This window comes from Papio anubis, chromosome X (assembly GCF_008728515.1).
Source record: "Papio anubis isolate 15944 chromosome X, Panubis1.0, whole genome shotgun sequence".
In the NCBI taxonomy this organism is placed as follows: Eukaryota; Metazoa; Chordata; class Mammalia; order Primates; family Cercopithecidae; genus Papio; species Papio anubis.
The window spans coordinates 134,464,395-134,477,652 of record NC_044996.1 but is presented as its reverse complement, the minus strand read 5'-3'; the positions used below and the strand labels follow the sequence as shown (position 1 = coordinate 134,477,652).

At 40.1% G+C, this 13,258-nt stretch overlaps 1 protein-coding gene across 5 annotated transcripts in view; it reads right to left on the bottom strand.

The window, feature by feature from the left end:
* The window catches only part of ARHGAP6 (Rho GTPase activating protein 6), a 597,687-nt gene that overhangs the window by 175,463 nt on the left and 408,966 nt on the right, over positions 1-13,258 (bottom strand). The gene's annotated exons all lie outside the window — the stretch shown is intronic.

The following is a 13,258-nucleotide window of genomic DNA, read 5'->3' as shown; positions in this document are numbered from 1 at the left end:
AGTAAATTAAAACATATTTTTTAAAAACCATCCGACAGAAGTTAGAATAGTTATTTGCTTCTTCAAAACTTACTTAGAAGTGAGTTTGTTATTTGTTTCTTGGGAGGTTACAAAGAAGCTTGTCTCCTGTGAGTTAATTTTTCCTGCTTATTTGACCTTCCAAAGATGTGCTAAGGAGTTAATTGTAAATCAGTCTGAAGAACCTCTAAAAGTGATTGTGTCTGAGTGATAAAGAGGAGAAAAATAATCAATTTAGCCATGAGTATAACTACTGAATTCAAGGTTATTCAATTAGTCTGGGACAAATTCTGTTCTGAGATTTGCTTGGATCTGGCAGAATAATGAGAAATTAGTGGTTCCATCTATAAAGTGGGCAGTAATTTAAGATGCCTTAATTCTCATGATTTTCAGAACCACCACTTTCCAAAAGAATGATTCGATTAAGAAGTTTTTGCTACAAAATTGTTATGGAATAAAACCCCTACAGCCATGGAGATTATAAAGCAGTGTATTGTAAGGAGAGGAGATAATTAAGCACCGACCTTGGGCAGCTGAGAATATCTGACAGACCCAGGCCATCGAACACCCTATCTGTCCAAATAACCAACTCAAGGCACTTCTGAAGTGAGGATCTCCCTGCCTCCTTGCTGCTGTATCCCAAACATCCGGGAGCAGCCATCAGTGATCGTCACCTCAATGCCACCTCTTACAGAAATCTTCTCTCACTGCTCTACGTTGGCTGGCACTCCTGGAAGTGAGGTTCCCCTGTCTCCTTGCTCCCATATCCACACATCTGGGAGCAGCCATCAATGACCATCATCTCAATGCCACCTCTTCTAGAAACCTCTCTTGCTGGTCCACAGGGCTGGAGTGCACAGGCTCAGAGGTTTCCCAGGATATGTTGACCATGCCTCTCTTTCAAACAACTGCTTCTTTCTACTTTTTGTCTCCCCACTAGCTGGCGAGCTCCTTGAGGCAGATTTAGAAAAATACTTGGAAATCGGTTAGTATGTTTAATATCTGCTCAGTGAGCCATCATTAGCACTAAGCACCCAGGATGCTGTAATATAAAAGTAATGATAATAATAATACTGAACATTTACTGGGCTCATTATATTTCAGGCACTATTCTAAGCACATGACATGTATTAGCTCATTTAATTATCACAACATTATAGAATTGTCTCTATCACCAATTTATAAATAAGGGGTTGTTTGAACTTTAAATTTTAACAAGAAATTAGGCTCTTAAACACACACACACACATACACACACACACACACACTGCCCCATCTTTTATGAGTACCATTTGAAAGATAAAACTAATTCGTTATCTGCCTCTAGGATTCTAATTAAATAACCTATAGCTATTTTTAATGGCAAATGTAAATTCAACTCCATTAGAGTGATGAAGCTTGTCTCCTTCTGTGACTTAATTTTTCCTGCCCATTTGTCCTCCCAAAAATATACTAGAGAGCAAACTGTAACTCAAAATGAAGAATCCCTAACTCAATAAATGCTTTGTAGTTGCATGAGGGGGTTGCCTCTTGTGCTAAACTGCCAAAGATAGAGAGGAGACAGCAACAAACATGGGCAAGTATCCCCTATGCTAGGACAACATTGCCATAGCAACCAGGGTAAGACCATCTATCCCAGCTTTGAGTGTGAACCTGCTCATGGATAGTCCTCATGCCTTCTCTAGTTCCAAAGGATGGAATGAAAACAAATAAATGCAAGTACAGTGCTTGTAGAAACCAGAAGGCTTTGTCTTTCTCTCACTGATTAGGTCAATAAAATAATCATGTGTTTTAGGAGACCCAGGCCTTAGCCCTCCTCTATCTTCCTTCTCAGACATCCCACTGAACACACGCTCAACACATACAGAAAGCCCATTTTAAGCAGCATTCTGAAATTCACTGAGAATGACCAGAATAATAAGGCTACTGATATATCCCTACCACGACATTGAAATAGAAGTAATTGACTTGCATACTCTCTCTACCTGGCATCTAATGCCCAGATTAAAATAGATGACAAAGTTCAAATATCCCAGTAGCTTCCTGCACTGCAGCCTCTACAAATGTTAGCTATCAAGGCAGTAGTCCAAACTGGCTCCTTCCATAGGGTCCTGACTAGGGAAGGAAATGTTTGCAAATTTGCACAGCTGCATGCAATAACAAATTCAGGCTCTGCAGGTTTACAAAATCCCATCTTCTCCCCGTGACTAGGAACTTAGGATCAACTTGGTTTCCACAAATGATTTTTCTTAATCTGGAAATAGGTACAATGGAGCAACTTCAAAATCTGTTTAAGACAGTTGTCAATTTTTAAAGTGCTTATTAAACATTGCTAAAATGTGCAGTTTTTATCAGCAGGATTTACAATGACACTTGGAAAGCAATAGGATTTACTGCTTTTGTGGCTTTTTTCGCCCATTCTGGTAGTGAAAAAAATGTTCCCAATAAATAGTAATACATATCCAAAAATCTGTAATCACCACATTAGTTTATTTGATAATTGCTATTACTATAAATAATCAGAATCACAATAAAAAGTCTATGCCTACAAAACGAAATCACTCAACAAACTGTAAATAATCATAATCTAAGAGCAGCAAATTTTCTTCAAAAGCAACTTGGATTTAACAAACTAAATAATTCATATATATTTAAATTAGTTTATACCTATGGTGGCATGTGCACATGATAGAGAGAGGAAGAAATCTGCAAGTGAATTGATGTGGTCTGACCACATTGTTCAAGGTAATAGATCACCATTCTGCAGAAAAGCCAACGATCTTACTTTCTTGATGTTAAAACACAATTCACCAAATAAACCAATATGAGTTTAGGAAGGATTCAAAGCAGCTTTTACTTGTAGCTATATGAAACCACCGAGTATTTAATTAGGCTCTGTGAACACTTTGGTAACATTCTAAATTAATATTCTGAAAAGATGAGTTTTAAGGTTCTTTCTATTAAATCATTAAAAACAAGACACTGGAATCATTAAAAAAAATAAAACTTGCACCAGATGCTACCTTTGTTGTATGCAAACAACAAAACCAGTTTTCTGAACCAGCCATCTGTCTTTGCTGTATGGAGCGGCCACAGGACAGAGTTGAACCACATTTTGTGGTTCCATATTAATGCCCTAATCACTTATCAATGTTATAGAATCCTGATCCTTCATCATACTAAGGAAAAGGGCAACCTATGCCCTTGTACCCAATCATCAGTCATTATATAGTACCCAACGATTGAGACCCAAAGAGAGGCTCCATAGCAATGATGTTTTGGCTCGGTTCTGTCCTGGATTAGTCTGGTGACCCTGGCAATGCCTGATTCACTCTGAACTTCAGTTTCCTTACCTTTAGCACAAAAACACTGGACTGGAAGATCACTAAGACCTATGCAACAGTAACATTATAAGCCAATGTGCATGTTAAAGTCAAATTCCATTGGTTTTCAAATACTGAGAAAACAGCCAAAAGGAATGGTGCAGAAAAAATGGTGGGTCCCTACTACGATTTGCTCTGAACTTTCAATAAAAATATAAATGTCTTGGCAAGGGTATGTAATATTCCAATAAGCCTGGTTTGAAGACTCTGAATTTACTCTTTTTTTTTTTTAAATTAAATTTAATTTTTTTTAAATTTATTTTTAATTATTATACTTTTGAGTTCTAGGGTACATGTGCATAATATTGCGGGTTTGTTATATGTATGCTTGTGCCATGTTGTAATGCTGCACCCATCAACTCATCCAGCACCCATCAACTCGTCATCTACATCAGGTGATATAACTCCCAATGCAATCCTTCCCCCTCCCCCTCCCATGATGACCCCGGTGGTGTGATGTTCCCCTTCCAGAGTCCAAGTGATCTCATTGTTCGGTTCCACCTATGAGTGAGAACATCACGGTGTTTGGTTTCTGTTCTTGTGATGATTTGCACAGAATGATGGTTTCCAAGCTGCATCCATGTCCCTACAAAGGGACACAAACTCATCCTTTTTATGGCTGCATAGTATTCCATGGTGTGTATATGTGCCACATTTTCTTAATCCAGTCTGTCACTGATGGACATTTGGGTTGATTCCAAGTCTTTGCTGACCCCTGAATAGTGCCGCCAATGAAACATCGTGTGCATGTGTCTTTCATAGCAGCATGATTTATAATCCTTTGGGTATATACCCAGTAATGGGATAGCTGGAGTCATGGTACTTCTAGTTCAGTCCATTGGCGAGTCGCCATACTGTTTTCCATAATGGTTGAACTAGTTTACAATCCACCAACAGTGTAAAAGTGTTCCTATTTCTCCACATCCTCTCCAGCTGTTGTTTCCTGGCTTTTTAATGATAGCCATTCTAGCTGGTGTGAGATGGTATCTCATGAATTGGTTTTGATTTGCATTTCTCTCTGATATCATTGATGATGAGCATTTTTTCATGTCTCTGTTGGCTGTATGAAGAAGTCTTCTTTTTGAGAAATGTCTGTTCATATCCTTGCCCATTTTTGATGGGGTTGTTTGTTTTTCTTGTAAATTTGTTTAGCATGAGTTCTTTATGCGTTCTGGATATTAGCCCTTTGTCAGATGAGTAGATTGCAAAATTGTCTCTCCCATTCTGTAGGTTGCCTGTTCACTCTGATGTTAGTTTCTTTTGCTGTGCAGAAGCTCTTTAGTTTAATGAGATCCTATTTGTCAATTTTTGGCTTTTGCTGCCATTACTTTGGTGTTTTAGACATACAGTCATGCCCATTGCCTATGTCCTGAATGGTACTACCTAGGTTTTTCCTCTAGGATTTTTATGGTGGAGTCTAACATTTAAGTCTCTAATCCATCTTGAATTAATTTTCGTATAAGGAGTAAGGAAAGGATCCAGTTTCAGCTTTCTACTTATGGCTAGCCAATTTCCCAGCACCATTTATTAAATAGGAATCCTTTCCCCATTTCTTGTTTCTCTCAGGTTTGTCAAAGATGAGATGGCTGTGAGTGTGGTATTATTTCTGAGGACTCTGTTCTGTTCCATTGGTCTATATCTGTTTTGGTACCAGTACCATGCTGTTTTGGTTACTGTAGCCTTGTGAGTATAGTTTGAAGTCTGGTAGCGTGATGCCTCAGCTTTGTTCTTTTGACTTAGGATTGTCTTGGAGATCTTGAATCTTTTGGTTCCATATGAACTTTTAAAGCAGTTTTTCAATTCTGTGAAGAAACTCATTGGTAGCTTGATGGGGATGGCATTGAATCTATAAATAACCTTGGGCAGCATGGCCATTTTCACGATATTGATTCTTCCTATCCATGAGGCATGGTATGTTCTTCCATTTGTCTGTGTCCTCTTTTATTTCCACTGAGCAGTGGTTTGTAGTTCTCCTTAGAGAGGTCCTTTACATCCCTTGTAAAGTTGGATTCCTAGGTATTTTATTCTCTCTTTGAAACCAATTGTGAATGGAAGTTCATTCATGATTTGGCTCTCTGTTTATCTATTACTGATTGTATAAGAATGCTTGCCCTTGATTTTTGCACACATTAATTTTGTATCCTGAGACTTTGCTGAAGTTGCTTATCAGCTTAAGGAGATTTAAGGTTGAGACAATGGGGTTTTTCCTAAATATACAATCATGTCTCATCTGCAAGAGGACAATTTGACTTCTTCTTTTCTAACTGAATACCCTTGATTTCTTTCTCTTGCCCTGAGTTGCCCCTGTAAGAACTGTAACACTATGTTGAATAGGGTGGTGAGAGGACATCCTGTCTTGTGCCAGTTTTCAAGGGAATTTTGGTTTGCCCATTCAGTATGATATGGGCTGTGGGTTTGTCATAATAGCTCTTATGATTTTGAGAAGTGCGTTCCATCAATACCCGAGATTTATTGGCGTTTTTAGCATGAAGGGCTGTTGAATTTTGTCAAAAGCCTTTTCTGCATCCTATTGAGATAATCATGTGGTTCTTGTCTTTCGTTCTGTTTATATGCTGGATTATGTTTATTGATTCGAATGTTGAACCAGCCTTGCATCAGGATGAAGCCCACTTGATCATGGTGGATAAACTTTTTGATGTGTTGCTGAATCCAGGTTTCCAGTATTTTATTGAGGATTTTTGCATCGATGTTCATCAGGGATATTGGTCTAAAATTCTCTTTTTTCGGTAATGTCTCTGCCAGGCTTTGGTATCAGGATGATGTTGGCCTCATAAAATGAGTGAGGGAGGATTCCCTCTTTTCTATTGATTGGAATAGTTTCTTGAAGGAATGGTACCAGCTCCTCCTTGTACCTCTGGTAGAATTGACTGTGAATCCATCTGGTCCCTGGACTTTTTTTTTGTTTGGTAGGCTATTAATTATTGCCTCAATTTCAAGAGCCTGCTATTGGTCTATTCAGGGATTCAACTTCTTCCTGGTTTAGTCTTGGAAGAGTGTAAGTGTCCAGGAAATTGTCCATTTCTTCTAAGATTTTCTGGTTATTTAGCGTGGGGTGTTTATAGTATTCTCTGATGGTAGTTTGTGTATTTCTGTGGGGTGATTGGTGATATCCCCTTTATCTGTTTAATTCGCGTCGATTTGATTCTTCTCTCTTTTCTTCTTTATTAGTCTTGCTAGCGGTCATAATGTCCAATTTTGTTGATCTTTTTCAAAAACCAACTCCTGGATTCATTGATTTTCAGAGGGTTTTTGTGTCTCCTATCTCCTTCAGTTCTGCTCTGATCTTGGATTATTTCTTCCTTCTACTGGCTGGAATGTGTTTGCTCTTGCTTCTCTAGTTCTTTTAATTGCGATGTTAAATTGTCAATTTTAGATCTTTCCTGCTTTCTCTTGTGGGCATTTAGTGCTATAAATTTCCTCTACACACTGCTTTAAATGTGTCCCAGAGATTCCTGGTATGTTGTATCTTTGTTCTCATTGGTTTCAAGAACATCTTTATTCTGCCTTCATTTTAGATTTAATGGCCCCAGTAGTCATTTGGGAGCAGGTTGTTCAGTTTCCATGTAGTTGGCGGTTTTGATTGAGTTTCTTAGTCCTGAGTTCTAGTTTGATTGCACTGTGGTCTGAGAGACAGTTTGTTATAATTTCTGTTCTTGTACATTTTGCTGAGGTGCTTTTACTTCCAGTTATATGGTCAATTTTTGGAGTAAGGTGCGATGTGGTGCTGAAGAATGTATATTCTGTTGATTTGGGGTGGAGAGTTCTATAGATGTCTATTAGGTCTGCTTGCTGCAGAGATGAGTTCAATTCTTGGATATCCTTGCTAACTTTCTGTCTTGTTGATTTGTCTAATGTTGAGAGTGGAGTGTGAAGTCTCCCATTATTATTGTATGGGAGTCTAAGTCTCTTTGTAAGTCTCTAAGGACTTGCTATGAATCTGGGTGCTCCTGGCAGTGGGTGCATATATATTTAGCATGAGTTAGCTCTTCCCTGTTGGTCAGTCCCTTTACCATTATGTAATGGCCTTCTTTGTCTCTTTGTTCTTTGATGGTTTAAAGTCTGTTTTACCAAGAGACTAGTATTGCAACTCCTGCTTTTTTTTTTTTGTTCTCCATTTGCTTGGTAAATCTTCCTCCATCCCTTTATTTTTGAGCCTATGTATGTCTCTGCATGTGAGATGGGTCTCCCTGAATACCCAGCAAACTCATGGGTCTTGACTTTTTATCCAGTTTGCCAGTCTGTGTGTCTTTTAATTGGAGCATTTAGTCCATTTACATTTAAGGTTAATATTGTTATGTGTGAACTTGGTCCTGCCATTTATGATATTAACTGATTATTTTGCTCATTAGATTCCAGTCGTTTCTTCCCAACCTTGATAGTCTTTACATTTTGGCCTGTTTTTGCAATGGCTGGTACCGGTTGTTCCTTTCCATGTTGAGTGCTTCCTTCAGGGGTCTCTTGTAAGGCCAGGCCTAGTGGTGACAAAATCTCTAAGCATTTGCTTATCTGTAAAGGATTTTATTTCTCCTTCATATGAGCTTAGTTTGGCTGGATGCCAAATTCTGGTTTAAAATTCTTTCTTTAAGAATGTTGAATATTGGCCCCCACTCTCTTCTGGCTTGGAGTTTCTGCGAGAGGATCTGCTGTGAGTCTGATGGGCTTCCCTTTGTGGAGTAGCCGACCTTTCTCTGGCTGCCCTTAAGATTTTTTCCTTCATTTCAACTTTTTGGTGATCTGGCAATTATGTGTCTTGGAGTTGCTCTTCTCGAGGAGTATTATCTTTGTGGCGTTCTCTATTTCCTGGATTTGAATGTTGGCTGCCTACTAGGTTGGGAAGTTCTCCTGGATGATGAAGAGTGTTTTCCGCTTGGTTCCATTTTCCCCCTCACTTTCAGGCACCCCAATCAGGCCGTAGATTTGGTTTTTTTACATAATCCCATGCTTGCTTCTTGCAGGCTTTGTTCATTTCTTTTTCTTCTTTTCTTTTGATTTCTCTTCCCTCCCGTTTCAGTTTCCATTCCATTTTGATCCTCAATGTGATACTCTTTCTTCCAGTTGGTGGTGGGTTACTGCGAAGCTTGTGCATTTGTCCGTATTTCTCGTGTCATGGTTTTCATCTCTTTTCATTTCGTTTATGACCTTCTCTGCATTAATTACTCCTAGCCATCAATTCTTCCACTTTTTTCAAGATTTTAGTTTCTTTTGCTGGAGTACGTAATTCCTCCTTCCAGCTCTGAGAGTTTGATGGACTGAAACCTTCTTCTCTCATCGTCAAAGTCATTCTCCGTGCAGCTTTGATCCGTTGCTGGTGATCAGCTGTGCTCCTTTGCCGGGAAATATTGCTCTTATTTTTTGAATTTCAGATTTTTCTGCCCTGCTTTTTCCCATCTTTGTGGTTTTATCTGCCTCTGGTCTTTGATGATGGTGGCCGGTACTGATGGGGTTTTGGTGTCAGAGTGTCCTTCCTGTTTGATAGTTTTCTTCTAACAGTCAGGACCCTCAAGCTGGTCTGTTGGAGATTGCTTGAGGTCCCTCCCAGACCCTGGTACCTGGTATCAGCAGCAGGGTTGCAGAAGATAGGGCATATTGAACAGCAGGTGTACCTGTCTGATTCTTGCTTTGGAAGCTTCCTCTCAGGGGGTGTACTCCACCCTGTGAGGTGTGGGGCATCAGACTGCCCTAGTGGGAGAGATATCTCCCAGTTAGGCTACTCGGGGTCAGGGGACCCACTTGAGCAGACAGTCTGTCCTTCTCAGATCTCCAACCTCCATGTTGGGAGATCACTGCTTTCTCTTCAAAGCTGTCAGACAGAGTAGTTTTGCATCTGCAGAGGTTTCTTGCTGCGTTTGTTATTGTTACTGTTGCCCTGTCCCCAGGGTGGAGTCTACAGAGACAGGCAGGTTTCCTTGAGCTGCTGTGAGCTCCCACCCAGTTCGAGCTTCCCAGCCCGGCACGGGCACCTACTTAAGCCTCAGCAATGGTAGGCCCCTCCCCAACTTAAAACGCCCTTGATAGATCACAGACTGCTGTGCTGGCAATGAGGAGGCTCCGTGGGGTTGTGGACCCTCCCGGCCAGGTGTGGGATATAATCTCCTGGTGTGCCTGTTTCCTTAAAGCTTAGTGTGGGGTGGGAATTTTTGATTTTCCAGGTGTTGTGTGTCTGGGTTCCCCCTGGCTAGGAAAATGGATTCCCTTCTCCAGCATTTGGCTTCCCAGGTGAGGGTGGCGTCGCCCTGCTTCAGCTAAGCTGGTGGGGGCTGCGGCAGCTGACCAGCACTGATTGTCGGCCTCCTAGTGGAGATGGTGCCAGTACCTCAGTTGAAAATGCAGAAATCACCCGGTCTTCTGTGTGGCTGCAGCTGGGAGTTTGGAGACTGGAGCTGTTCCTATTCGGCCATCTTGCTCTGCCCCCCCTGAATTTACTCTTAAGGCAACAGGCAGAGATAGTCTGACTCTCATTTGAACCACCTGAGCTTTGATGTTAAAAGAGACTCAAGTGCCAGGACACACTGAGCAAATCCCTTCAATGCTAGTGCTTCTCTCCTTTCCTGCCTATGTTCACCTTTTCCAGATGCTGCTCTGGGATTATTACTCCATGGAATCTTTCATTTCTTCCTGGCTTGGGTCCTATCTTGCTTCTAGCAGTAGGCATGAAACACGGAGCCTGAAATACACACACCCTATCTTCTTACCTCTCCAGGGTTCTTACACCTCAGCAATAGCAGCAGCTCTAGGCAGTAGCGAGCCCCCATGCTTCCAACGCAGAGCCCCTGTGCAGTGTGGGAACAGAGAAGGAGACAGGAGGCAGGGAGGGACACTGCTCAAAGTGCTAGAGGAGCTGGCTGGGCAGCCTTCCTGTCTGGAATGCACAACTAGAGGCTCTCGGAGGGAGAGAGCCTTGGGTCACTGTGATCCTCTGAGTCAGACACCCTGGGGAGCTCTTAGTTCTGAAAGTCCTCCCTAGGCACAGAAGGCTGAGAGCCCCCAAGCACCCACTAGGAAGAAAAGTGTAAAAGTTAAAAAGTTGAGATAAATGAGATAGACATATGCCAGCTTACAGTAGATTGTAGAAATGCAGTATGAATGCTGGAGGAACAAATCATTTGAATAAAATGCTCACTCACATATCTGATGAGAGACTTGTATCCAGAATCTGAAGAACTCTTACAATTCAATAATAAAAAGACAACCTAATTGAAAATAAGAAAAAAAATCTGAATAAATACTTCTCGGAAGAAGATATACAAATGACTGATAAGCATATGAAAAGATGCTTGATATCATTAGCCATCGGGGAAATGCAAATCAAAATCACAGTGAGGCTCATGCCGGTAATCCCAGCATTTTGAGAGGCCAAGACGGGCAGATCACTTGAGCTCAGGAGTTCGAGATCAACCTGTGCAACATGGCAAAACCTTGTCTGTACACAAAATACAAAAAAAGAAAAAAATAGCCTGGTGTGGTGGTGCATGCCCGTAGTTCCTGCTACTTGGGAGGCTGAAGTGGGAAGATCACCTGAGCCCAGGAAGGTCGAGGCTGAAATGAGCTGTGATTGTGCCGCTGCATTCCATCCTAAGTGACAGAGTGAGACCCTATCTCAAAACAAACAAACAAACAAACAAACCCAAAAAAACCCAAAAAAACAAAACAAAACAAAAAAAAATCACAGTGAGCTATCACATCATGCCCACTAGGATAGCTTTAAAAAAAGGTGTTGGTAAAGATGTGGAGCCCTTACATACTGCTGGTGAGAATGTTTCTCCAAATGTTAAACATACATTTGCCATTATACTCAGCAATTCAACTTTTAGTTATATACTCAAGAAATACGGACATGAAAAACATGTAAGTCTACACAAAAACTTGCATATGAATGTTCATAACAGCATTATTCATAATAGTCAAACAGTCAAAACAACCCAAATAATCCATCAACAGATGAAGGAATAAACAAAACGTGTCATATCCCTACAATAGAATATTATTCAGCCACAAAAAAGAATGAAGTACTGATAAATACTACAACATGGATGAACCTGGGGGACATTATACTGAGTGAAAAATGCCAGACACAAAAGACCAAATGAAATACTGGCTCTTATTCCCTTGCAACAATCATTCCCCAATTACACCAGGCTCTTCGGAGGTCACCATTACTCCTGCAAATTTACCTGTGTGGTTTGGCAGAAGCTACAGTGAGAGGAGGCTTCCATCTCAGTGTGGAGCTACAACCACTGGTCCTCAGCACATTCAGACCCTTCTTCTCAGCTTTGCTTCTAGGCCACTGACAAAAATTCTGTTCTGGCTTCATGGTTCAGCCCCACTCCTCCTCGACTCCTTCATTTCTGAGTAGTGGCTCCCTTCTCTCCATGTCTATGGTTCCTATCTGTGAGAGTTTTTTTGGAACTTACAGTTGCTCTTATGTATCAGGTAGTTGGCATCTCCAAAGAGATTAAATGCAACTGAAGCACAATGGACTCTCACACTTCAGTGGGTTTTTCATAACTGAAATTCAGTAATAAATTGTGACCCTCTGCCTTTTTTGCAGGGAAAGGATATACTTTTTTGAGCACTTAAACAAAAAAATTAGGGTATTGCCTCTAGGGGCCATTGTGCATTTTCACTATTATAAGTAAAAATGAAATTAGAAGGTGATGTCAATGAAGGAAGCAGTCCAATGAAGAGACTGCCACTGTGGTCATTGGGTTAAAGAAAAGGTTGACATTCTTATGTAATTTTATCATCCACTAAGAGAAATACATTAGAGTTACTGACATTTTAATTATTAATTTTATTTCTTCTTCTTTTTTGCTTGTTTCCATATCCTTCATCTTTCCAAACTATTCCTGGGTACAATGGACAAATGCCCTTGAACGTTATTTTCTTAATAATAACTAGTTCTATCCTGTGTCATGCTCAAGGTTTAGTTCGATCAGTGCATTCTGCTAACAGGACAAAAGTCTCAAAAGAAAGATTTGCTACAACACACAGTTTCTGGAGTCACATTTTTGGCCAATATGTAACTTTTGCTTATTCTGGGTTTGTCTTAAAAATCTGAACCTTTAAACCCTTGAAAGTATCCATTTTTAAAGGTTGATGCCATTGCCTTCTGAAAAATGTCGATGGAAGTGCGGAGGAGAAGGCTTCCTGTCTAAGGATAACAAAGCTGCAAATGAATGTTCCCCAAAGGGCCAGCTGTGTTCATTTTGTACTGAAATGTCCATACAGGCTGATTCTGAAACACACTCGAGTGTTGTGGGTAATAGATGTCAAAAAATAAAACTCAGGCACATGCCATGCTATGTAACTTTTTAAGGGAAAAAAGTGGGGGGAAATCAAAGGGTTTAACAATTTTATTCATTGGCTTACATTCAGCGACTCCGAAAATTTGGCCACTACTCAGGTTTGCAAATTTCTATGGAAAATGAACTGTGTTTGGCAAGCTCAACGAAATATGAGGCTGATAAAAAAATGTTTCATGCTTTCTCAAGACCTTATGCCACTAACTGTGTGGGATTGGAAAAACTGTTTAAATGTCAATTTAAATACTGTAAATAAATGATTTTCTATATCCATATGAATTAATATAATTCTGTTGATTTCAGGCCATAACTTGAACTAAAGTTTCTTTGAATTTTGATGAGGAAATGTTTCACACACAACACAACACAAACTTCAGATTAAGTAGTTTAGTTCGGTAGAGTTGTTTCAAGAGTCAGAAATGTTAATGCAATACTTTATTTTACACTACGGAGAACTGACTGAAAATTCAATTAACGCTAAGGTTTTTACAAAGCAGGTCTTGAACTAAAAAGAATTAGACCCAAAAAGATAAA